Genomic DNA, 25,000 nt, shown 5'->3' with positions numbered 1-25,000 from the left:
TGCCCCAGCTGCGGACAATCAAGGACTGATTGGTGTGCAGAGTGTGAGAGGTGCAGAGGGAGCTGAGACAAGAGAGGCAAAAGTGGCCTACGAAAAAAAACTGACACTAAACATTGAAATGGTGGGGGAAAAAGTGCCTCTACAGCAGGTGATTAACAATTTAAAAATGATCTGCGGGGGCCTGCTGGCGTGCAGAACCGTCGGGCCGGAAAAACTGGAAGTAACAGTGAGCAACATCAAGGGAAAAGAAAGGCTGCTGGACGGCTTCAAAATTGGAGAGACAAGAGTTGTAGCCAGAGAACTAAACAATGACGAGCTGGTGGTGTCCTTTCTGAACCTGCCGGCCTACATCACGGATGAAGAAATCGTGTGGAAGCTGACGGGCTGGGGAGTGAACCCCACATCTCCGATTAAAAGAAGAATGTGGCCAGGGACAACAATAGCCGACGGAACAAGGTTTGTCCGGGTCCGGTTCAACGACCAGGTACAGTCGCTACCGTACTCCACAAAATTCAATACAGTGATGGGGAGCGAATTCTTCAGAGTCATTCATGACAGACAGCAAAAAGTGTGCAGGATGTGTATCCAGCCGGGACACATCCTGCGAGAGTGCCCGGAGTTCATGTGCCACAAATGTGGGGTGCAGGGACACTTTGCACGTGAGTGCAGCGCGAACCTGGCAAAATGTAAAAACTGTGGAAAAAGAGAAAATGACTGCGAGTGTGAAAATGAAAAGGAGAGCAGGAATGAGGCGGAGGAGGAGGTGTACAAGGACGCGGCAGAAGGAGAGGAGGAGGTGACTGGAGAAAGCGAGGAGGAGACCGGAGAGGAGGAGGGCAGCGGAGGAGAAATGGAGCAGAGCGGAGAGAGCGGAGGAGAGCAGGTGGCAGAGAACGAGTTGGAGACGCCGGAGCAGGCTGGAGGAGGGGGACAACAGAAGCAGCGGAAAACGAGCAAGAAAGCGAAAAAGGGAGACAGAACGGACGGAGAACCAGGGGTAAGCATGAGCACAAAGGGGAGGGAGGTGCCTGAGAGGGTGCCGGGGCAGGCGGGAGGGAGTCAAATCAGGGCAAACAACCTGACTAAAAGCGCCAGTCCAAACGAAACGGACAGCGAAATGGATGTTAGTGAACTGGCAAGCGCGCAAAAAAGACTGAGTTTGGGGCAACGAAAGAAGTTGGCTAAAAAATTAAAAAGTAAAGACAAATAATGGCTGGAAATAACCCTGGTAAATCCGTTTGTTTTTCTTTTTTTTCCTTTTTGATAATGGCCTTAATTTTATTTTCTATCAACGCCAATGGACTACGAAGCAAGGAAAAGAGACAATCCATGCTTTCCTGGCAAAATGACATCCTGTGTGTGCAGGAGACCAGGTGGGATGATTCCCTGGTAGAAGACATTAAAAAAGACTTTGTGGGCCAAATCTTTAGCTCCAATGGTACGCCAAGGGCGAGAGGAGTGGCGGTTCTAATCAAAACGGATCGGGTAACAGGGGCTAATTTGGTGTACGGGGATAAAGAGGGGAGAGTTATAGTTATAGACTGTATGTACGAAACAAAAAATTTAAGAATTATAAATATATATGCGCCGAACGGAGAAAAAGAAAGGAAAACGTTTTTTATAGAAATAAGCAAATGGTGGGAAGGAAACTGCGTGATAATCGGCGACTTCAATGTGGCAATGACGCCAACAGACGTATCAAAAAATAATGTGTTCAAGGGGGACGTAAGCAGAGGGGCACTGAAAGACCTAATAATAACCAAGCAGTGCTTAGACATATGGAGATTGCTGCACCCATGGGAAAGGGCTTACTCTAGAAGGCAAATCGTGCTAAACAGACTGAAACAATCAAGAATAGACCTCTCCCTGGTGACATGTGAGGTGGTGAAGTGGGTAAAAAGCGCTGAGTATAAAACCAATACGTGGAGCGATCACGCAGGAATGACAATCACATTTGGAAAAGAAACTGATTCACGTAAAGGAGGGATATGGTGCTTTAACGGAAGTCTGCTAGAAGATGATGCGTTTGTGAAAAGCATGAAAAAATTCTTGAATGATGTGGGATATGAGTGGGGGGAGAATGAAGATATGAATGTGTGGTGGGATGGGGTAAAAGTCAGAATCAAAAAAAAGTGCATTAACTATAGTAAGGAGAAAAAGTGGAGAGAAAATCAAATGGAAGAGAATCTAAGAAAACAACTAAGTGAGGAAATAACATTGCTCGACAGTGCAGATAATGCTTGCGCAGAAAAATACATACACTTAAAAGAGCAGTTAAAAGCGTTCGAACTAAAAAAATGTAGGGGCGCAGCGATTAGGAGCAAAATACAATATTTGTATGAAGGGGAAAGGAGCACAGCCTTTTTCCTGGGTCTGGAGAAACAAAAGCAAATAAAAACAGAAATAAACGAATTAGTGAACGCAGCAGGGGAAAGGGTGACGGATAAAACTGAAATATTAAAAACGGTCAAAGGCTACTATGAAAGCCTGTTCACGAGACAGGAGTGTGATGGTGCGAGCGCGGACAGAGCTGTGGGTGCCTTAAAGAAGGAACTTAGCGACGAGGATAAAATATGGTGTGAAAGTGAGTTTACGGACGGAGAAATCAAAAGCGCTCTAGAGGGTTTAAACAGAAACAAAAGTCCTGGTAGCGATGGCCTAACTGCTGAATTTTATTTAGCTTTCAAAGAACAGCTAGTACCCATACTAGGCAAACTAAGTAAATATATTGAGAGAGTCAAATGCATACCGAAAAGCTTGGGGGAGGGGGTGGTTACTATTTTCTACAAAAACAAGGGGGACAATAAAAATCTGGACAACTACAGACCAATCAGTTTACTAAACACAGATTACAAAATCATAGCAAAAACAATAGCCAATAGAATCAGGGAAGTAATAGGAACTATCATAGAGCAAACACAATCATACAGCATACCAAACAGGGACATAGCAGACTCAATCATTTCAATAAAACAGACGGTCAGGGACATGGAAAGGGAGGGGGGGATATGGTTAGGGATTGATTTAAGTAAGGCATTTGACAGAGTGGATCATGGGTTCATGGGGAGGGTTTTGGAGAAGTTTGGGTTCGGGGAGAGAATGCGAGAGTGGATAAATGTGTTGTACAAAGGGGCGGAAAGTAAGATAAAATGTAACGGGGCTTTAACTGATGCATTTAAGATCACAAGATCAGTAAGACAGGGGTGTCCGATGTCAGCGCTGCTGTATAGCTTGGTGGCAGAGCCGCTGGCAGCGCTGATATCGGAAGACGGGAGCATTGAAGGAATAGGGGAGGAAAATGTTAAAATAATCCAATATGCGGATGACGTGAATATAATGGTGAAAAGAGAGGAGGATATAGAACTAATACTGAAACACGTGCAAACCTATGAAAGGGCATCGGGGGCAAAAGTAAACGAAAATAAGTCTGAAATTATGCTACTGGGAAGGGAATCAAATTACGCTAATAGGTGGGGATTTAAAACGGTGGGGGAGAGAAGAAAAGTGCTGGGAGTGAGTGTGGGGAAAAACGAGAATGAATGTGATGACGAAACATGGAAAGAGGTGGTGGGTAAAATTAAGAAAACTTTGAATTTGTGGAGGGCAAGGGGCCTATTGCTGAGAGGAAGGGTAGCCATAACAAATGCTCTCGTGTTGTCCAAAGTGAATCATGCGCTGAGTACTTGCGCGCTCCCGGACTGGGCCTTCGCGGAGATCTCAAAGATCATTAGGGACTTTATTTGGAGAAACAAAGCAGCGAGTATAGCTCACAAAACAATAATAGGGGCTAAAGATCAGGGTGGGTTAGCTTTGATTGACTTACTGACAAAAAAAAGTAGCACTAAGAGCCAAATTGATAGGCAAATTTAAGGACCAGAGCCGGAGCGTAGGTTGGAAAAATCATTTCAAACAACATCTGTGCAGTTTTGGACTCCACAACGAGGACAACCTGCACCAGATAAATAACCCGGACGCATTTAAACACTTGCCACGGTTTTTCCAGGAAGTACTCAATGCGTGGTATCAGGTTTCAGCCTGGACTGTACCGGAATGCGGAACGAGAGGGTCAGTGCTGCGGCTGCCCTTCCTCTCAAGCCCGTATTTTAAAAATGGGGAGAGGGCAATCAAGTGCGAGGCAATGGAGAAAGCGGGATACATTAGAATAGGGGATTTAGTGAACGATGAGGGGGAGTTTGATGTACAAATGGTGTTGGTGGGGTTAAAAAACAAGGGGTATGTGTGCAGAAAGGATGTGATTGAGAGAGTGTTTGAAAATGTAAAATTGTCTTTGTCGAGCGAATGGGAAAAACTAATCAAGGAGAAGGAGGGAGCGATGCGGGACGATGCGGTGGGGATCTCCCTGTGCCTAGGGGAGAAGAAGCACAACATTACTGATGTCACCACAAAAATTTGGTATAGATGCGCAATCACACATAGAATACAGAAACCCACATCTGAAGTTAAATGGACAGACACATACCCAGACATAACAAGCAACATGATATGGAAAAACATTAACATACCGCACACACCGCATGCAATATTTGACTTAGATTTCAAACTGAGGCACAGGAGGATCTTCACCTGCATCGTCCTGCATCAAATCCACAAGGAGAGGTATGAAAGAAAGTGTTGTGTATGTGAAAGTGTGGATGAGGATTTGGTGCATTTGTTTGTGACATGTGGGGAATTGGGCGTGTTTTGGGGAAAAATAAGGGAAATGTTGGGGAAATGTAGTGAGAATGAGTGTTGGAATGAAAGGGGGTGGGAATTGTCGGTGCTGTTGGGGGTGGGAACGAAACAAAAAAACCACAACGTTATGAATATGATTTTAGCCTTTGCACGCAAAGCGGTTTTTAACAGAAGGAATTTTGCATTGTACGAAAACAAGAGAATGAATGTGTGGAGAATGTTTTCGAATGAATGGAGAGCACACCTAAAATTGTTGCACGTTGCGAATGAGAGTGAGTTTGTGAGAATGTTTGTGGAAGGGGCGAAAGTGTGTGGGGTAAATGAAGAGGGCATTGTGTGGGACGCATAATTTATTTTGTTTCTGTTACGGTTTTTCGTTGGTCATGGGGAAAAATGGGTGGTTTGATTTGAGGGCCTTTTGGTTTGCAGGGGAGGTTGAGAGCTCTCAAGGGGATTTTGTTTGCTTTGGGGTTTGTTTTCGGGGGTTGTTTACTTTGAGGGAAGAACTCAAGAGAGTTTTTAAGTGTTTTGGAATCAGGGGAGGTTTTGATTTTGTTTGCTTTATTTTGTTTTCTTTGGCAAGCGCTTGCCTCTGAGGGGAGGTTTGATTTATATGGTGTATGTTTTGGTATTGTATTTCTTGTAAATGATGTGTAAATAATATAAATGTTTTTGTACTTTTGATAATAAAAGATAAAAAAAAACACGCCCGATCTCGTCCGATCTCGGAAGCTAAGCAGGGTCGGGCCTGGTTAGTACTTGGATGGGAGACCGCCTGGGAATACCAGGTGCTGTAAGCTTTTTCATTTTTTTCATCATATGCTTTTCTTTCATCATATAGAGACATATTCACATGTCCAAAAATTCAGCCAGAATCAATAATGTGGGGGAGCATTTGCTCCCCCACATTATGGCCGAGGGCATGAGATCTTTAAAAGGCCCCTTTCTGCACAAAATAATGGCTTACGGCCATACCACCCTGAACACGCCCGATCTCGTCAGATCTCGGAAGCTAAGCAGGGTCGGGCCTGGTTAGTACTTGGATGGGAGACCGCCTGGGAATACCAGGTGCTGTAAGCTTTTTCATTTTTTTCATCATATGCTTTTCTTTCATCATATAGAGACATATTCACATGTCCAAAAATTCAGCCAGAATCAATAATGTGGGGGAGCATTTGCTCCCCCACATTATGGCCGAGGGCATGAGATCTTTAAAAGGCCCCTTTCTGCACACAATAATGGCTTACGGCCATACCACCCTGAACACGCCCGATCTCGTCCAATCTCGGAAGCTAAGCAGGGTCGGGCCTGGTTAGTACTTGGATGGGAGACCGCCTGGGAATACCAGGTGCTGTAAGCTTTTTCATTTTTTTCATCATATGCTTTTCTTTCATCATATAGAGACATATTCACATGTCCAAAAATTCAGCCAGAATCAATAATGTGGGGGAGCATTTGCTCCCCCACATCATGGCCGAGGGCATGAGATCTTTAAAAGGCCCCTTTCTGCACACAATAATGGCTTACGGCCATACCACCCTGAACACGCCCGATCTCAGAAGCTAAGCAGGGTCGGGCCTGGTTAGTACTTGGATGGGAGACCGCCTGGGAATACCAGGTGCTGTAAGCTTTTTCATTTTTTCCATCATATGCTTTTCTTTCATCATATAGAGACATATTCACATGTCCAAAAATTCAGCCAGAATCAATAATGTGGGGGAGCATTTGCTCCCCCACATTATGGCCGAGGGCATGAGATCTTTAAAAGGCCCCTTTCTGCACAACATAATGGCTTACGGCCATACCACCCTGAACACGCCCGATCTCGTCAGATCTCGGAAGCTAAGCAGGGTCGGGCCTGGTTAGTACTTGGATGGGAGACCGCCTGGGAATACCAGGTGCTGTAAGCTTTTTCATTTTTTTCATCATATAGAGACATATTCACATGTCCAAAAATTCAGCCAGAATCAATAATGTGGGGGAGCATTTGCTCCCCCACATTATGGCCGAGGGCATGAGATCTTTAAAAGGCCCCTTTCTGCACACAATAATGGCTTACGGCCATACCACCCTGAACACGCCCCGTTTACGGCAGAGACAGAGTGGAGCCCGGAGAGAGCAGACGTGCCAGAGAGAGCAGGAGTCCTTATTATTCATTTTTGTTATATATGCCTTGTTTTGTTTAAAGTCCTCAGATCTTGAGTGAACGTCCCCCAGCAGTCACGGACTGTGAGGGGGATTGCTTTTCTTTTTTGCTTTTTTCTTACCTGTTTACCCCTTTTTTTTGGGAAGACCTTTGATTTCTTAAATGTTTGCTAGCGGGCCGCTAGCAAACACACACGGACGGATTACAAAGATTACAGGACAACGGACCGGAGAAAAGGAAAAAGAAATGGATAATGGACAAGAAAAAGGACAGACAAACACGGCATTGAAACAAAGGAACGGATTAAACGACAACGAAAAGGACAACGGACAAAAAGGACTGATAAACATGGCAAACGAAACTAGGAATGGTATGGACAACGGAGAGAGAGGAAGAGAGAGGAGCAGTGAGCTGATTGCCCCAGCTGCGGACAATCAAGGACTGATTGGTGTGCAGAGTGTGAGAGGTGCAGAGGGAGCTGAGAAAAGAGAGGCAAAAGTGGCCTACGAAAAAAAACTGACACTAAACATTGAAATGGTGGGGGAAAAAGTGCCTCTACAGCAGGTGATGAATAACTTAAAAATGATCTGCGGTGGCCTGCTGGCGTGCAGAACCGTGGGGCCGGAAAAACTTGAAGTAACAGTGAGCAACATCAAGGGAAAAGAAAGGCTGCTGGACGGCTTCAAAATTGGAGAGACAAGAGTTGTAGCCAGAGAACTAAACAATGACGAGCTGGTGGTGTCCTTTCTGAACCTGCCGGCCTACATCACGGATGAAGAAATCGTGTGGAAGCTGACGGGCTGGGGAGTGAACCCCACATCTCCGATTAAAAGAAGAATGTGGCCAGGGACAACAATAGCCGACGGAACAAGGTTTGTCCGGGTCCGGTTCAACGACCAGGTACAGTCGCTACCGTACTCCACAAAATTCAATACAGTGATGGGGAGCGAATTCTTCAGAGTCATTCATGACAGACAGCAAAAAGTGTGCAGGATGTGTATCCAGCCGGGACACATCCTGCGAGAGTGCCCGGAGTTCATGTGCCACAAATGTGGGGTGCAGGGACACTTTGCACGTGAGTGCAGCGCGAACCTGGCAAAATGTAAAAACTGTGGAAAAAGAGAAAATGACTGCGAGTGTGAAAATGAAAAGGAGAGCAGGAATGAGGCGGAGGAGGAGGTGTACAAGGGCGCGGCAGAAGGAGAGGAGGAGGTGACTGGAGAAAGCGAGGAGGAGACCGGAGAGGAGGAGGGCAGCGGAGGAGAAATGGAGCAGAGCGGAGGAGAGCAGGTGGCAGAGAACGAGTTGGAGACGCCGGAGCAGGCTGGAGGAGGGGGACAACAGAAGCAGCGGAAAACGAGCAAGAAAGCGAAAAAGGGAGACAGAACGGACGGAGAACCAGGGGTAAGCATGAGCACAAAGGGGAGGGAGGTGCCTGAGAGGGTGCCGGGGCAGGCGGGAGGGAGTCAAATCAGGGCAAACAACCTGACTAAAAGCGCCAGTCCAAACGAAACGGACAGCGAAATGGATGTTAGTGAACTGGCAAGCGCGCAAAAAAGACTGAGTTTGGGGCAACGAAAGAAGTTGGCTAAAAAATTAAAAAGTAAAGACAAATAATGGCTGGAAATAACCCTGGTAAATCCGTTTGTTTTTCTTTTTTTTCCTTTTTGATAATGGCCTTAATTTTATTTTCTATCAACGCCAATGGACTACGAAGCAAGGAAAAGAGACAATCCATGCTTTCCTGGCAAAATGACCTCCTGTGTGTGCAGGAGACCAGGTGGGATGATTCCCTGGTAGAAGACATTAAAAAAGACTTTGTGGGCCAAATCTTTAGCTCCAATGGTACGCCAAGGGCGAGAGGAGTGGCGGTTCTAATCAAAACGGATCGGGTAACAGGGGTTAATTTGGTGTACGGGGATAAAGAGGGGAGAGTTATAGTTATAGACTGTATGTACGAAACAAAAAATTTAAGAATTATAAATATATATGCGCCGAACGGAGAAAAAGAAAGGAAAACGTTTTTTATAAAAATAAGCAAATGGTGGGAAGGAAACTGCGTGATAATCGGCGACTTCAATGTGGCAATGACGCCAACAGACGTATCAAAAAATAATGTGTTCAAGGGGGACGTAAGCAGAGGGGCACTGAAAGACCTAATAATAACCAAGCAGTGCTTAGACATATGGAGATTGCTGCACCCATGGGAAAGGGCTTACTCTAGAAGGCAAATCGTGCTAAACAGACTGAAACAATCAAGAATAGACCTCTCCCTGGTGACATGTGAGGTGGTGAAGTGGGTAAAAAGCGCTGAGTATAAAACCAATACGTGGAGCGATCACGCAGGAATGACAATCACATTTGGAAAAGAAACTGATTCACGTAAAGGAGGGATATGGTGCTTTAATGGAAGTCTGCTAGAAGATGATGCGTTTGTGAAAAGCATGAAAAAATTCTTGAATGATGTGGGATATGAGTGGGGGGTGAATGAAGATATGAATGTGTGGTGGGATGGGGTAAAAGTCAGAATCAAAAAAAAGTGCATTAACTATAGTAAGGAGAAAAAGTGGAGAGAAAATCAAATGGAAGAGAATCTAAGAAAACAACTAAGTGAGGAAATAACATTGCTCGACAGTGCAGATAATGCTTGCGCAGAAAAATACATACACTTAAAAGAGCAGTTAAAAGCGTTCGAACTAAAAAAATGTAGGGGCGCAGCGATTAGGAGCAAAATACAATATTTGTATGAAGGGGAAAGGAGCACAGCCTTTTTCCTGGGTCTGGAGAAACAAAAGCAAATAAAAACAGAAATAAACGAATTAGTGAACGCAGCAGGGGAAAGGGTGACGGATAAAACTGAAATATTAAAAACGGTCAAAGGCTACTATGAAAGCCTGTTCACGAGACAGGAGTGTGATGGTGCGAGCGCGGACAGAGCTGTGGGTGCCTTAAAGAAGGAACTTAGCGACGAGGATAAAATATGGTGTGAAAGTGAGTTTACGGACGGAGAAATCAAAAGCGCTCTAGAGGGTTTAAACAGAAACAAAAGTCCTGGTAGCGATGGCCTAACTGCTGAATTTTATTTAGCTTTCAAAGAACAGCTAGTACCCATACTAGGCAAACTAAGTAAATATATTGAGAGAGTCAAATGCATACCGAAAAGCTTGGGGGAGGGGGTGGTTACTATTTTCTACAAAAACAAGGGGGACAATAAAAATCTGGACAACTACAGACCAATCAGTTTACTAAACACAGATTACAAAATCATAGCAAAAACAATAGCCAATAGAATCAGAGAAGTAATAGGAACTATCATAGAGCAAACACAATCATACAGCATACCAAACAGGGACATAGCAGACTCAATCATTTCAATAAAACAGACGGTCAGGGACATGGAAAGGGAGGGGGGTATATGGTTAGGGATTGATTTAAGTAAGGCATTTGACAGAGTGGATCATGGGTTCATGGGGAGGGTTTTGGAGAAGTTTGGGTTCGGGGAGAGAATGCGAGAGTGGATAAATGTGTTGTACAAAGGGGCGGAAAGTAAGATAAAATGTAACGGGGCTTTAACTGATGCATTTAAGATCACAAGATCAGTAAGACAGGGGTGTCCGATGTCAGCGCTGCTGTATAGCTTGGTGGCAGAGCCGCTGGCAGCGCTGATATCGGAAGACGGGAGCATTGAAGGAATAGGGGAGGAAAATGTTAAAATAATCCAATATGCGGATGACGTGAATATAATGGTGAAAAGAGAGGAGGATATAGAACTAATACTGAAACACGTGCAAACCTATGAAAGGGCATCGGGGGCAAAAGTAAACGAAAATAAGTCTGAAATTATGCTACTGGGAAGGGAATCAAATTACGCTAATAGGTGGGGATTTAAAACGGTGGGGGAGAGAAGAAAAGTGCTGGGAGTGAGTGTGGGGAAAAACGAGAATGAATGTGATGACGAAACATGGAAAGAGGTGGTGGGTAAAATTAAGAAAACTTTGAATTTGTGGAGGGCAAGGGGCCTATTGCTGAGAGGAAGGGTAGCCGTAACAAATGCTCTCGTGTTGTCCAAAGTGAATCATGCGCTGAGTACTTGCGCGCTCCCGGACTGGGCCTTCGCGGAGATCTCAAAGATCATTAGGGACTTTATTTGGAGAAACAAAGCAGCGAGTATAGCTCACAAAACAATAATAGGGGCTAAAGATCAGGGTGGGTTAGCTTTGATTGACTTACTGACAAAAAAAGTAGCACTAAGAGCCAAATTGATAGGCAAATTTAAGGACCAGAGCCGGAGCGTAGGTTGGAAAAATCATTTCAAACAACATCTGTGCAGTTTTGGACTCCACAACGAGGACAACCTGCACCAGATAAATAACCCGGACGCATTTAAACACTTGCCACGGTTTTTCCAGGAAGTACTCAATGCGTGGTATCAGGTTTCAGCCTGGACTGTACCGGAATGCGGAACGAGAGGGTCAGTGCTGCGGCTGCCCTTCCTCTCAAGCCCGTATTTTAAAAATGGGGAGAGGGCAATCAAGTGCGAGGCAATGGAGAAAGCGGGATACATTAGAATAGGGGATTTAGTGAACGATGAGGGGGAGTTTGATGTACAAATGGTGTTGGTGGGGTTAAAAAACAAGGGGTATGTGTGCAGAAAGGATGTGATTGAGAGAGTGTTTGAAAATGTAAAATTGTCTTTGTCGAGCGAATGGGAAAAACTAATCAAGGAGAAGGAGGGAGCGATGCGGGACGATGCGGTGGGGATCTCCCTGTGCCTAGGGGAGAAGAAGCACAACATTACTGATGTCACCACAAAAATTTGGTATAGATGCGCAATCACACATAGAATACAGAAACCCACATCTGAAGTTAAATGGACAGACACATACCCAGACATAACAAGCAACATGATATGGAAAAACATTAACATACCGCACACACCGCATGCAATATTTGACTTAGATTTCAAACTGAGGCACAGGAGGATCTTCACCTGCATCGTCCTGCATCAAATCCACAAGGAGAGGTATGAAAGAAAGTGTTGTGTATGTGAAAGTGTGGATGAGGATTTGGTGCATTTGTTTGTGACATGTGGGGAATTGGGCGTGTTTTGGGGAAAAATAAGGGAAATGTTGGGGAAATGTAGTGAGAATGAGTGTTGGAATGAAAGGGGGTGGGAATTGTCGGTGCTGTTGGGGGTGGGAACGAAACAAAAAAACCACAACGTTATGAATATGATTTTAGCCTTTGCACGCAAAGCGGTTTTTAACAGAAGGAATTTTGCATTGTACGAAAACAAGAGAATGAATGTGTGGAGAATGTTTTGGAATGAATGGAGAGCACACCTAAAATTGTTGCACGTTGCGAATGAGAGTGAGTTTGTGAGAATGTTTGTGGAAGGGACGAAAGTGTGTGGGGTAAATGAAGAGGGCATTGTGTGGGACGTATGATTTATTTTGTTTCTGTTACGGTTTTTCGTTGGTCATGGGGAAAAATGGGTGGTTTGATTTGAGGGCCTTTTGGTTTGCAGGGGAGGTTGAGAGCTCTCAAGGGGATTTTGTTTGCTTTGGGGTTTGTTTTCGGTGGTTGTTTACTTTGAGGGAAGAACTCAAGAGAGTTTTTAAGTGTTTTGGAATCAGGGGAGGTTTTGATTTTGTTTCCTTTATTTTGTTTTCTTTGGCAAGCGCTTGCCTCTGAGGGGAGGTTTGATTTATATGGTGTATGTTTTGGTATTGTATTTCTTGTAAATGATGTGTAAATAATATAAATGTTTTTGTACTTTTGATAATAAAAGATAAAAAAAAAAAAAAAACACGCCCGATCTCGGAAGCTAAGCAGGGTCGGGCCTGGTTAGTACTTGGATGGGAGACCGCCTGGGAATACCAGGTGCTGTAAGTTTTTTCATTTTTTTCATCATATGCTTTTCTTTCATTATATAGAGACATATTCACATGTCCAAAAATTCAGCCAGAATCAATAATGTGGGGGAGCATTTGCTCCCCCACATTATGGCCGAGGGCATGAGATCTTTAAAAGGCCCCTTTCTGCACACAATAATGGCTTACGGCCATACCACCCTGAACACGTCCGATCTCGGAAGCTAAGCAGGGTCGGGCCTGGTTAGTACTTGGATGGGAGACCGCCTGGGAATACCAGGTGCTGTAAGCTTTTTCATTTTTTTCATCATATAGAGACATATTCACATGTCCAAAAATTCAGCCAGAATCAATAATGTGGGGGAGCATTTGCTCCCCCACATTATGGCCGAGGGCATGAGATCTTTAAAAGGCCCCTTTCTGCACACAATAATGGCTTACGGCCATACCACCCTGAACACGCCCGATCTCGTCCGATCTCGGAAACTAAGCAGGGTCGGGCCTGGTTAGTACTTGGATGGGAGACCGCCTGGGAATACCAGGTGCTGTAAGCTTTTTCATTTTTTTCATCATATGCTTTTCTTTCATCATATAGAGACATATTCACATGTCCAAAAATTCAGCCAGAATCAATAATGTGGGGGAGCATTTGCTCCCCCACATTATGGCCGAGGGCATGAGATCTTTAAAAGGCCCCTTTCTGCACACAATAATGGCTTACGGCCATACCACCCTGAACACGCCCCGTTTACGGCAGAGACAGAGTGGAGCCCGGAGAGAGCAGACGTGCCAGAGAGAGCAGGAGTCCTTATTTTTCATTTTTGTTATATATGCCTTGTTTTGTTTAAAGTCCTCAGATCTTGAGTGATCGTCCCCCAGCAGTCACGGACTGTGAGGGGGATTGCTTTTCTTTTTTGCTTTTTTCTTACCTGTTTACCCCTTTTTTTGGGAAGACCTTTGATTTCTTAAATGTTTGCTAGCGGGCCGCTAGCAAGCACACACGGACGGATTACAAAGATGACAGGACAACGGACCGGAGAAAAGGAAAAAGAAATGGATAATGGACAAGAAAAAGGACAGACAAACACGGCATTGAAACAACGGAACGGATTAAACGACAACGAAAAGGACGACGGACAAAAAGGACTGATAAACATGGCAAACGAAACTAGGAATGGTATGGACAACGGAGAGAGAGGAAGAGAGAGGAGCAGTGAGCTGATTGCCCCAGCTGCGGACAATCAAGGACTGATTGGTGTGCAGAGTGTGAGAGGTGCAGAGGGAGCTGAGACAAGAGAGGCAAAAGTGGCCTACGAAAAAAAACTGACACTAAACATTGAAATGGTGGGGGAAAAAGTGCCTCTACAGCAGGTGATTAACAATTTAAAAATGATCTGCGGGGGCCTGCTGGCGTGCAGAACCGTCGGGCCGGAAAAACTGGAAGTAACAGTGAGCAACATCAAGGGAAAAGAAAGGCTGCTGGACGGCTTCAAAATTGGAGAGACAAGAGTTGTAGCCAGAGAACTAAACAATGACGAGCTGGTGGTGTCCTTTCTGAACCTGCCGGCCTACATCACGGATGAAGAAATCGTGTGGAAGCTGACGGGCTGGGGAGTGAACCCCACATCTCCGATTAAAAGAAGAATGTGGCCAGGGACAACAATAGCCGACGGAACAAGGTTTGTCCGGGTCCGGTTCAACGACCAGGTACAGTCGCTACCGTACTCCACAAAATTCAATACAGTGATGGGGAGCGAATTCTTCAGAGTCATTCATGACAGACAGCAAAAAGTGTGCAGGATGTGTATCCAGCCGGGACACATCCTGCGAGAGTGCCCGGAGTTCATGTGCCACAAATGTGGGGTGCAGGGACACTTTGCACGTGAGTGCAGCGCGAACCTGGCAAAATGTAAAAACTGTGGAAAAAGAGAAAATGACTGCGAGTGTGAAAATGAAAAGGAGAGCAGGAATGAGGCGGAGGAGGAGGTGTACAAGGACGCGGCAGAAGGAGAGGAGGAGGTGACTGGAGAAAGCGAGGAGGAGACCGGAGAGGAGGAGGGCAGCGGAGGAGAAATGGAGCAGAGCGGAGAGAGCGGAGGAGAGCAGGTGGCAGAGAACGAGTTGGAGACGCCGGAGCAGGCTGGAGGAGGGGGACAACAGAAGCAGCGGAAAACGAGCAAGAAAGCGAAAAAGGGAGACAGAACGGACGGAGAACCAGGGGTAAGCATGAGCACAAAGGGGAGGGAGGTGCCTGAGAGGGTGCCGGGGCAGGCGGGAGGGAGTAAAATCAGGGCAAACAACCTGACTAAAAGCGCCAGTCCAAACGAAACGGACAGCGAAATGGATGTTAGTGAACTGGCAAGCGCGCAAAAAAGACTGAGTTTGGGGCAACGAAAGAAGTTGGCTAAAAAATTAAAAAGTAAAGACAAATAATGGCTGGAAATAACCCTGGTAAATCCGTTTGTTTTTCTTTTTTTTCCTTTTTGATAATGGCCTTAATTTTATTTTCTATCAACGCCAATGGACTACGAAGCAAGGAAAAGAGACAATCCATGCTTTCCTGGCAAAATGACATCCTGTGTGTGCAGGAGACCAGGTGGGATGATTCCCTGGTAGAAGACATTAAAAAAGACTTTGTGGGCCAAATCTTTAGCTCCAATGGTACGCCAAGGGCGAGAGGAGTGGCGGTTCTAATCAAAACGGATCGGGTAACAGGGGCTAATTTGGTGTACGGGGATAAAGAGGGGAGAGTTATAGTTATAGACTGTATGTACGAAACAAAAAATTTAAGAATTATAAATATATATGCGCCGAACGGAGAAAAAGAAAGGAAAACGTTTTTTATAGAAATAAGCAAATGGTGGGAAGGAAACTGCGTGATAATCGGCGACTTCAATGTGGCAATGACGCCAACAGACGTATCAAAAAATAATGTGTTCAAGGGGGACGTAAGCAGAGGGGCACTGAAAGACCTAATAATAACCAAGCAGTGCTTAGACATATGGAGATTGCTGCACCCATGGGAAAGGGCTTACTCTAGAAGGCAAATCGTGCTAAACAGACTGAAACAATCAAGAATAGACCTCTCCCTGGTGACATGTGAGGTGGTGAAGTGGGTAAAAAGCGCTGAGTATAAAACCAATACGTGGAGCGATCACGCAGGAATGACAATCACATTTGGAAAAGAAACTGATTCACGTAAAGGAGGGATATGGTGCTTTAACGGAAGTCTGCTAGAAGATGATGCGTTTGTGAAAAGCATGAAAAAATTCTTGAATGATGTGGGATATGAGTGGGGGGAGAATGAAGATATGAATGTGTGGTGGGATGGGGTAAAAGTCAGAATCAAAAAAAAGTGCATTAACTATAGTAAGGAGAAAAAGTGGAGAGAAAATCAAATGGAAGAGAATCTAAGAAAACAACTAAGTGAGGAAATAACATTGCTCGACAGTGCAGATAATGCTTGCGCAGAAAAATACATACACTTAAAAGAGCAGTTAAAAGCGTTCGAACTAAAAAAATGTAGGGGCGCAGCGATTAGGAGCAAAATACAATATTTGTATGAAGGGGAAAGGAGCACAGCCTTTTTCCTGGGTCTGGAGAAACAAAAGCAAATAAAAACAGAAATAAACGAATTAGTGAACGCAGCAGGGGAAAGGGTGACGGATAAAACTGAAATATTAAAAACGGTCAAAGGCTACTATGAAAGCCTGTTCACGAGACAGGAGTGTGATGGTGCGAGCGCGGACAGAGCTGTGGGTGCCTTAAAGAAGGAACTTAGCGACGAGGATAAAATATGGTGTGAAAGTGAGTTTACGGACGGAGAAATCAAAAGCGCTCTAGAGGGTTTAAACAGAAACAAAAGTCCTGGTAGCGATGGCCTAACTGCTGAATTTTATTTAGCTTTCAAAGAACAGCTAGTACCCATACTAGGCAAACTAAGTAAATATATTGAGAGAGTCAAATGCATACCGAAAAGCTTGGGGGAGGGGGTGGTTACTATTTTCTACAAAAACAAGGGGGACAATAAAAATCTGGACAACTACAGACCAATCAGTTTACTAAACACAGATTACAAAATCATAGCAAAAACAATAGCCAATAGAATCAGGGAAGTAATAGGAACTATCATAGAGCAAACACAATCATACAGCATACCAAACAGGGACATAGCAGACTCAATCATTTCAATAAAACAGACGGTCAGGGACATGGAAAGGGAGGGGGGGATATGGTTAGGGATTGATTTAAGTAAGGCATTTGACAGAGTGGATCATGGGTTCATGGGGAGGGTTTTGGAGAGGTTTGGGTTCGGGGAGAGAATGCGAGAGTGGATAAATGTGTTGTACAAAGGGGCGGAAAGTAAGATAAAATGTAACGGGGCTTTAACTGATGCATTTAAGATCACAAGATCAGTAAGACAGGGGTGTCCGATGTCAGCGCTGCTGTATAGCTTGGTGGCAGAGCCGCTGGCAGCGCTGATATCGGAAGACGGGAGCATTGAAGGAATAGGGGAGGAAAATGTTAAAATAATCCAATATGCGGATGACGTGAATATAATGGTGAAAAGAGAGGAGGATATAGAACTAATACTGAAACACGTGCAAACCTATGAAAGGGCATCGGGGGCAAAAGTAAACGAAAATAAGTCTGAAATTATGCTACTGGGAAGGGAATCAAATTACGCTAATAGGTGGGGATTTAAAACGGTGGGGGAGAGAAGAAAAGTGCTGGGAGTGAGTGTGGGGAAAAACGAGAATGAATGTGATGACGAAACATGGAAAGAGGTGGTGGGTAAAATTAAGAAAACTTTGAATTTGTGGAGGGCAAGGGGCCTATTGCTGAGAGGAAGGGTAGCCGTAACAAATGCTCTCGTGTTGTCCAAAGTGAATCATGCGCTGAGTACTTGCGCGCTCCCGGACTGGGCCTTCGCGGAGATCTCAAAGATCATTAGGGACTTTATTTGGAGAAACAAAGCAGCGAGTATAGCTCACAAAACAATAATAGGGGCTAAAGATCAGGGTGGGTTAGCTTTGATTGACTTACTGACAAAAAAAGTAGCACTAAGAGCCAAATTGATAGGCAAATTTAAGGACCAGAGCCGGAGCGTAGGTTGGAAAAATCATTTCAAACAACATCTGTGCAGTTTTGGACTCCACAACGAGGACAACCTGCACCAGATAAATAACCCGGACGCATTTAAACACTTGCCACGGTTTTTCCAGGAAGTACTCAATGCGTGGTATCAGGTTTCAGCCTGGACTGTACCGGAATGCGGAACGAGAGGGTCAGTGCTGCGGCTGCCCTTCCTCTCAAGCCCGTATTTTAAAAATGGGGAGAGGGCAATCAAGTGCGAGGCAATGGAGAAAGCGGGATACATTAGAATAGGGGATTTAGTGAACGATGAGGGGGAGTTTGATGTACAAATGGTGTTGGTGGGGTTAAAAAACAAGGGGTATGTGTGCAGAAAGGATGTGATTGAGAGAGTGTTTGAAAATGTAAAATTGTCTTTGTCGAGCGAATGGGAAAAACTAATCAAGGAGAAGGAGGGAGCGATGCGGGACGATGCGGTGGGGATCTCCCTGTGCCTAGGGGAGAAGAAGCACAACATTACTGATGTCACCACAAAAATTTGGTATAGATGCGCAATCACACATAGAATACAGAAACCCACATCTGAAGTTAAATGGACAGACACATACCCAGACATAACAAGCAACATGATATGGAAAAACATTAACATACCGCACACACCGCATGCAATATTTGACTTAGATTTCAAACTGAGGCACAGGAGGATCTTCACCTGCATCGTCCTGCATCAAATCCACAAGGAGAGGTATGAAAGAAAGTGTTGTGTATGTGAAAGTGTGGATGAGGATTTGGTGCATTTGTTTGTGACATGTGGGGAATTGGGCGTGTTTTGGGGAAAAATAAGGGAAATGTTGGGGAAATGTAGTGAGAATGAGTGTTGGAATGAAAGGGGGTGGGAATTGTCGGTGCTGTTGGGGGTGGGAACGAAACAAAAAAACCACAACGTTATGAATATGATTTTAGCCTTTGCACGCAAAGCGGTTTTTAACAGAAGGAATTTTGCATTGTACGAAAACAAGAGAATGAATGTGTGGAGAATGTTTTGGAATGAATGGAGAGCACACCTAAAATTGTTGCACGTTGCGAATGAGAGTGAGTTTGTGAGAATGTTTGTGGAAGGGACGAAAGTGTGTGGGGTAAATGAAGAGGGCATTGTGTGGGACGTATGATTTATTTTGTTTCTGTTACGGTTTTTCGTTGGTCATGGGGAAAAATGGGTGGTTTGATTTGAGGGCCTTTTGGTTTGCAGGGGAGGTTGAGAGCTCTCAAGGGGATTTTGTTTGCTTTGGGGTTTGTTTTCGGTGGTTGTTTACTTTGAGGGAAGAACTCAAGAGAGTTTTTAAGTGTTTTGGAATCAGGGGAGGTTTTGATTTTGTTTCCTTTATTTTGTTTTCTTTGGCAAGCGCTTGCCTCTGAGGGGAGGTTTGATTTATATGGTGTATGTTTTGGTATTGTATTTCTTGTAAATGATGTGTAAATAATATAAATGTTTTTGTACTTTTGATAATAAAAGATAAAAAAAAAAAAAAAACACGCCCGATCTCGGAAGCTAAGCAGGGTCGGGCCTGGTTAGTACTTGGATGGGAGACCGCCTGGGAATACCAGGTGCTGTAAGTTTTTTCATTTTTTTCATCATATGCTTTTCTTTCATTATATAGAGACATATTCACATGTCCAAAAATTCAGCCAGAATCAATAATGTGGGGGAGCATTTGCTCCCCCACATTATGGCCGAGGGCATGAGATCTTTAAAAGGCCCCTTTCTGCACACAATAATGGCTTACGGCCATACCACCCTGAACACGTCCGATCTCGGAAGCTAAGCAGGGTCGGGCCTGGTTAGTACTTGGATGGGAGACCGCCTGGGAATACCAGGTGCTGTAAGCTTTTTCATTTTTTTCATCATATAGAGACATATTCACATGTCCAAAAATTCAGCCAGAATCAATAATGTGGGGGAGCATTTGCTCCCCCACATTATGGCCGAGGGCATGAGATCTTTAAAAGGCCCCTTTCTGCACACAATAATGGCTTACGGCCATACCACCCTGAACACGCCCGATCTCGTCCGATCTCGGAAACTAAGCAGGGTCGGGCCTGGTTAGTACTTGGATGGGAGACCGCCTGGGAATACCAGGTGCTGTAAGCTTTTTCATTTTTTTCATCATATGCTTTTCTTTCATCATATAGAGACATATTCACATGTCCAAAAATTCAGCCAGAATCAATAATGTGGGGGAGCATTTGCTCCCCCACATTATGGCCGAGGGCATGAGATCTTTAAAAGGCCCCTTTCTGCACACAATAATGGCTTACGGCCATACCACCCTGAACACGCCCCGTTTACGGCAGAGACAGAGTGGAGCCCGGAGAGAGCAGACGTGCCAGAGAGAGCAGGAGTCCTTATTTTTCATTTTTGTTATATATGCCTTGTTTTGTTTAAAGTCCTCAGATCTTGAGTGATCGTCCCCCAGCAGTCACGGACTGTGAGGGGGATTGCTTTTCTTTTTTGCTTTTTTCTTACCTGTTTACCCCTTTTTTTGGGAAGACCTTTGATTTCTTAAATGTTTGCTAGCGGGCCGCTAGCAAGCACACACGGACGGATTACAAAGATGACAGGACAACGGACCGGAGAAAAGGAAAAAGAAATGGATAATGGACAAGAAAAAGGACAGACAAACACGGCATTGAAACAACGGAACGGATTAAACGACAACGAAAAGGACGACGGACAAAAAGGACTGATAAACATGGCAAACGAAACTAGGAATGGTATGGACAACGGAGAGAGAGGAAGAGAGAGGAGCAGTGAGCTGATTGCCCCAGCTGCGGACAATCAAGGACTGATTGGTGTGCAGAGTGTGAGAGGTGCAGAGGGAGCTGAGACAAGAGAGGCAAAAGTGGCCTACGAAAAAAAACTGACACTAAACATTGAAATGGTGGGGGAAAAAGTGCCTCTACAGCAGGTGATTAACAATTTAAAAATGATCTGCGGGGGCCTGCTGGCGTGCAGAACCGTCGGGCCGGAAAAACTGGAAGTAACAGTGAGCAACATCAAGGGAAAAGAAAGGCTGCTGGACGGCTTCAAAATTGGAGAGACAAGAGTTGTAGCCAGAGAACTAAACAATGACGAGCTGGTGGTGTCCTTTCTGAACCTGCCGGCCTACATCACGGATGAAGAAATCGTGTGGAAGCTGACGGGCTGGGGAGTGAACCCCACATCTCCGATTAAAAGAAGAATGTGGCCAGGGACAACAATAGCCGACGGAACAAGGTTTGTCCGGGTCCGGTTCAACGACCAGGTACAGTCGCTACCGTACTCCACAAAATTCAATACAGTGATGGGGAGCGAATTCTTCAGAGTCATTCATGACAGACAGCAAAAAGTGTGCAGGATGTGTATCCAGCCGGGACACATCCTGCGAGAGTGCCCGGAGTTCATGTGCCACAAATGTGGGGTGCAGGGACACTTTGCACGTGAGTGCAGCGCGAACCTGGCAAAATGTAAAAACTGTGGAAAAAGAGAAAATGACTGCGAGTGTGAAAATGAAAAGGAGAGCAGGAATGAGGCGGAGGAGGAGGTGTACAAGGACGCGGCAGAAGGAGAGGAGGAGGTGACTGGAGAAAGCGAGGAGGAGACCGGAGAGGAGGAGGGCAGCGGAGGAGAAATGGAGCAGAGCGGAGAGAGCGGAGGAGAGCAGGTGGCAGAGAACGAGTTGGAGACGCCGGAGCAGGCTGGAGGAGGGGGACAACAGAAGCAGCGGAAAACGAGCAAGAAAGCGAAAAAGGGAGACAGAACGGACGGAGAACCAGGGGTAAGCATGAGCACAAAGGGGAGGGAGGTGCCTGAGAGGGTGCCGGGGCAGGCGGGAGGGAGTAAAATCAGGGCAAACAACCTGACTAAAAGCGCCAGTCCAAACGAAACGGACAGCGAAATGGATGTTAGTGAACTGGCAAGCGCGCAAAAAAGACTGAGTTTGGGGCAACGAAAGAAGTTGGCTAAAAAATTAAAAAGTAAAGACAAATAATGGCTGGAAATAACCCTGGTAAATCCGTTTGTTTTTCTTTTTTTTCCTTTTTGATAATGGCCTTAATTTTATTTTCTATCAACGCCAATGGACTACGAAGCAAGGAAAAGAGACAATCCATGCTTTCCTGGCAAAATGACATCCTGTGTGTGCAGGAGACCAGGTGGGATGATTCCCTGGTAGAAGACATTAAAAAAGACTTTGTGGGCCAAATCTTTAGCTCCAATGGTACGCCAAGGGCGAGAGGAGTGGCGGTTCTAATCAAAACGGATCGGGTAACAGGGGCTAATTTGGTGTACGGGGATAAAGAGGGGAGAGTTATAGTTATAGACTGTATGTACGAAACAAAAAATTTAAGAATTATAAATATATATGCGCCGAACGGAGAAAAAGAAAGGAAAACGTTTTTTATAGAAATAAGCAAATGGTGGGAAGGAAACTGCGTGATAATCGGCGACTTCAATGTGGCAATGACGCCAACAGACGTATCAAAAAATAATGTGTTCAAGGGGGACGTAAGCAGAGGGGCACTGAAAGACCTAATAATAACCAAGCAGTGCTTAGACATATGGAGATTGCTGCACCCATGGGAAAGGGCTTACTCTAGAAGGCAAATCGTGCTAAACAGACTGAAACAATCAAGAATAGACCTCTCCCTGGTGACATGTGAGGTGGTGAAGTGGGTAAAAAGCGCTGAGTATAAAACCAATACGTGGAGCGATCACGCAGGAATGACAATCACATTTGGAAAAGAAACTGATTCACGTAAAGGAGGGATATGGTGCTTTAACGGAAGTCTGCTAGAAGATGATGCGTTTGTGAAAAGCATGAAAAAATTCTTGAATGATGTGGGATATGAGTGGGGGGAGAATGAAGATATGAATGTGTGGTGGGATGGGGTAAAAGTCAGAATCAAAAAAAAGTGCATTAACTATAGTAAGGAGAAAAAGTGGAGAGAAAATCAAATGGAAGAGAATCTAAGAAAACAACTAAGTGAGGAAATAACATTGCTCGACAGTGCAGATAATGCTTGCGCAGAAAAATACATACACTTAAAAGAGCAGTTAAAAGCGTTCGAACTAAAAAAATGTAGGGGCGCAGCGATTAGGAGCAAAATACAATATTTGTATGAAGGGGAAAGGAGCACAGCCTTTTTCCTGGGTCTGGAGAAACAAAAGCAAATAAAAACAGAAATAAACGAATTAGTGAACGCAGCAGGGGAAAGGGTGACGGATAAAACTGAAATATTAAAAACGGTCAAAGGCTACTATGAAAGCCTGTTCACGAGACAGGAGTGTGATGGTGCGAGCGCGGACAGAGCTGTGGGTGCCTTAAAGAAGGAACTTAGCGACGAGGATAAAATATGGTGTGAAAGTGAGTTTACGGACGGAGAAATCAAAAGCGCTCTAGAGGGTTTAAACAGAAACAAAAGTCCTGGTAGCGATGGCCTAACTGCTGAATTTTATTTAGCTTTCAAAGAACAGCTAGTACCCATACTAGGCAAACTAAGTAAATATATTGAGAGAGTCAAATGCATACCGAAAAGCTTGGGGGAGGGGGTGGTTACTATTTTCTACAAAAACAAGGGGGACAATAAAAATCTGGACAACTACAGACCAATCAGTTTACTAAACACAGATTACAAAATCATAGCAAAAACAATAGCCAATAGAATCAGGGAAGTAATAGGAACTATCATAGAGCAAACACAATCATACAGCATACCAAACAGGGACATAGCAGACTCAATCATTTCAATAAAACAGACGGTCAGGGACATGGAAAGGGAGGGGGGGATATGGTTAGGGATTGATTTAAGTAAGGCATTTGACAGAGTGGATCATGGGTTCATGGGGAGGGTTTTGGAGAGGTTTGGGTTCGGGGAGAGAATGCGAGAGTGGATAAATGTGTTGTACAAAGGGGCGGAAAGTAAGATAAAATGTAACGGGGCTTTAACTGATGCATTTAAGATCACAAGATCAGTAAGACAGGGGTGTCCGATGTCAGCGCTGCTGTATAGCTTGGTGGCAGAGCCGCTGGCAGCGCTGATATCGGAAGACGGGAGCATTGAAGGAATAGGGGAGGAAAATGTTAAAATAATCCAATATGCGGATGACGTGAATATAATGGTGAAAAGAGAGGAGGATATAGAACTAATACTGAAACACGTGCAAACCTATGAAAGGGCATCGGGGGCAAAAGTAAACGAAAATAAGTCTGAAATTATGCTACTGGGAAGGGAATCAAATTACGCTAATAGGTGGGGATTTAAAACGGTGGGGGAGAGAAGAAAAGTGCTGGGAGTGAGTGTGGGGAAAAACGAGAATGAATGTGATGACGAAACATGGAAAGAGGTGGTGGGTAAAATTAAGAAAACTTTGAATTTGTGGAGGGCAAGGGGCCTATTGCTGAGAGGAAGGGTAGCCGTAACAAATGCTCTCGTGTTGTCCAAAGTGAATCATGCGCTGAGTACTTGCGCGCTCCCGGACTGGGCCTTCGCGGAGATCTCAAAGATCATTAGGGACTTTATTTGGAGAAACAAAGCAGCGAGTATAGCTCACAAAACAATAATAGGGGCTAAAGATCAGGGTGGGTTAGCTTTGATTGACTTACTGACAAAAAAAGTAGCACTAAGAGCCAAATTGATAGGCAAATTTAAGGACCAGAGCCGGAGCGTAGGTTGGAAAAATCATTTCAAACAACATCTGTGCAGTTTTGGACTCCACAACGAGGACAACCTGCACCAGATAAATAACCCGGACGCATTTAAACACTTGCCACGGTTTTTCCAGGAAGTACTCAATGCGTGGTATCAGGTTTCAGCCTGGACTGTACCGGAATGCGGAACGAGAGGGTCAGTGCTGCGGCTGCCCTTCCTCTCAAGCCCGTATTTTAAAAATGGGGAGAGGGCAATCAAGTGCGAGGCAATGGAGAAAGCGGGATACATTAGAATAGGGGATTTAGTGAACGATGAGGGGGAGTTTGATGTACAAATGGTGTTGGTGGGGTTAAAAAACAAGGGGTATGTGTGCAGAAAGGATGTGATTGAGAGAGTGTTTGAAAATGTAAAATTGTCTTTGTCGAGCGAATGGGAAAAACTAATCAAGGAGAAGGAGGGAGCGATGCGGGACGATGCGGTGGGGATCTCCCTGTGCCTAGGGGAGAAG

The 25,000-nt window shown here is 44.8% G+C and overlaps 5 non-coding genes and 3 pseudogenes across 5 annotated transcripts; all 8 read left to right on the top strand.

Moving 5' to 3' along the window:
* The first annotated feature begins 5,653 nt into the window (after nt 1-5,653).
* LOC114919740 (5S ribosomal RNA) lies at nt 5,654-5,772 on the top strand. The gene has a single exon (XR_003808125.2). It is a non-coding gene; the product is annotated as a 5S ribosomal RNA (ribosomal RNA).
* Nucleotides 5,773-5,933: 161 nt separating this feature from the next.
* LOC114919745 (5S ribosomal RNA) lies at nt 5,934-6,052 on the top strand. The gene has a single exon (XR_003808128.2). It is a non-coding gene; the product is annotated as a 5S ribosomal RNA (ribosomal RNA).
* A 161-nt stretch (nt 6,053-6,213) lies between these two features.
* Nucleotides 6,214-6,322, top strand: LOC114918641 (5S ribosomal RNA; annotated as a pseudogene).
* Nucleotides 6,323-6,483: 161 nt separating this feature from the next.
* Nucleotides 6,484-6,602, top strand: LOC114918657 (5S ribosomal RNA). Its single transcript, XR_010665744.1, has one exon. It is a non-coding gene; the product is annotated as a 5S ribosomal RNA (ribosomal RNA).
* Nucleotides 6,603-12,894: 6,292 nt separating this feature from the next.
* On the top strand, nt 12,895-13,003 carry LOC114917627 (5S ribosomal RNA; annotated as a pseudogene).
* Nucleotides 13,004-13,146: 143 nt separating this feature from the next.
* On the top strand, nt 13,147-13,265 carry LOC136178402 (5S ribosomal RNA). The gene has a single exon (XR_010665837.1). It is a non-coding gene; the product is annotated as a 5S ribosomal RNA (ribosomal RNA).
* Nucleotides 13,266-19,583: 6,318 nt separating this feature from the next.
* Nucleotides 19,584-19,692, top strand: LOC114919233 (5S ribosomal RNA; annotated as a pseudogene).
* Nucleotides 19,693-19,835: 143 nt separating this feature from the next.
* On the top strand, nt 19,836-19,954 carry LOC114917899 (5S ribosomal RNA). Its single transcript, XR_010665836.1, has one exon. It is a non-coding gene; the product is annotated as a 5S ribosomal RNA (ribosomal RNA).
* The last annotated feature ends 5,046 nt before the right edge of the window (nt 19,955-25,000 follow it).

The sequence above is a fragment of the Labrus bergylta genome, chromosome 24 (assembly GCF_963930695.1).
Source record: "Labrus bergylta chromosome 24, fLabBer1.1, whole genome shotgun sequence".
In the NCBI taxonomy this organism is placed as follows: domain Eukaryota; kingdom Metazoa; phylum Chordata; class Actinopteri; order Labriformes; family Labridae; genus Labrus; species Labrus bergylta.
The sequence above is the reverse complement of the archived record's forward strand: the minus strand, read 5'-3'. Positions and strand labels throughout refer to the sequence as shown.